At 32.5% G+C, this 1,215-nt stretch overlaps 1 long non-coding RNA gene across 1 annotated transcript; it reads left to right on the top strand.

The window, feature by feature from the left end:
- The first annotated feature begins 696 nt into the window (after positions 1–696).
- LOC125503306 lies at positions 697–1,008 on the top strand. Its single transcript, XR_007280741.1, has 2 exons — positions 697–855; positions 919–1,008. It is a non-coding gene; the product is annotated as an uncharacterized LOC125503306 (long non-coding RNA).
- The last annotated feature ends 207 nt before the right edge of the window (positions 1,009–1,215 follow it).

Here is a 1,215-nt window from a genome sequence, read left to right as displayed (position 1 = left end):
TTCTTTTTAAATGCGTCAACGTTATAATTTTATTGGGCAATTATAATAAAATTTCTATATTACTCAAATAAATTTATCCGGAGCTAACAGTTCCCACCCTATGAAATTTAAACAATTAAAATGCATATAACAAATTCAAATTGCCCGCTTAGTGTGTACACCGAGTGACAATGAGAGCGGACCAATGAGAATCATCTTTCACGCAGTGCTGCTTGGCGGTAACGCCAAAGCTCTCAGAATTTCTGAAAAGCTGCAAAGCTTATAATTTATTGGTTATTGGCATAAACAAATTATTATGTGCTATTACACAAATCTTGATTTTTTAAATTATCTATATGATTGTAGATTTATTAGTTACTAGAATACTGTCTTTCTAAGCAAGACAAAATTTAGATTTTGTCAATATCGGTTTATCAGTGATGTGATATTCGAGGTGTAACAATTCAGCACTTTTCCATGATTGACACTGGAGCAGGAGACAACTGCTGCTTGTCTTTATCTATGTTTCTCTGGTTACGTGCATCACGTGTTTTTCGAAAACTTCAGAATATTAAAAATCCATATTAATCGATGCAAAAAATAAATATGAGTCAAAATATAAAAACCGTGCTTGTGCCTCAGTGTTATGATGTGTCCTCAAGACGGAAATTACGGTATAATTATGGCTTAAAACCCCGCAAACATGTAAATGTATGTTGGTGTTTAAATTAAATACATTTGATTATTTTATTATTTCTTGTTCTAAACATACAAGTGATACCGCTGTTCTGGACTTGAAGCGTTGAAGACGCTAGGGATCACGTGAGAAAACCACACACGAAAAATGTTCGCATAAGATACGGCAAAAATGTAAAGGTATGTTGATGTTTAAATTAAATACATTTGATTATTTTATTATTTCGTGTTCTATACATACAGGTGATGTCGCTGTTGTGGACTTGAAGCATTGAAGATGCTAGGGATCACCAGATCTCCAGATCCAGTGAGAAAACCACACACGAAAAATTTGCGAATAAGAGACAAGTAATGTTGTCTGAACCTAATTATTCTTCTATTAATGTAAAACTATTATCTGTATTTTTTTATTTTTACCAGTTTGATTTTGGTTGATTTTTATTTCGCGATAAGCATGTTTTCTTGGATCGAAGGAAAGCAACAAAAGTAAAATGAAAGTAATGTATCAATGCAAATTGCTATACCTAACTGTATTTCTAC

Source organism: Dendroctonus ponderosae, unplaced genomic scaffold (assembly GCF_020466585.1).
Source record: "Dendroctonus ponderosae isolate FM_Combo_2020 unplaced genomic scaffold, Dpon_F_20191213v2 Dpon_F_20191213_1845, whole genome shotgun sequence".
Classification (NCBI taxonomy): domain Eukaryota; kingdom Metazoa; phylum Arthropoda; class Insecta; order Coleoptera; family Curculionidae; genus Dendroctonus; species Dendroctonus ponderosae.
Note: the sequence above shows the minus strand (reverse complement) of the source record. Positions and strands in the feature narration are given on the sequence as shown.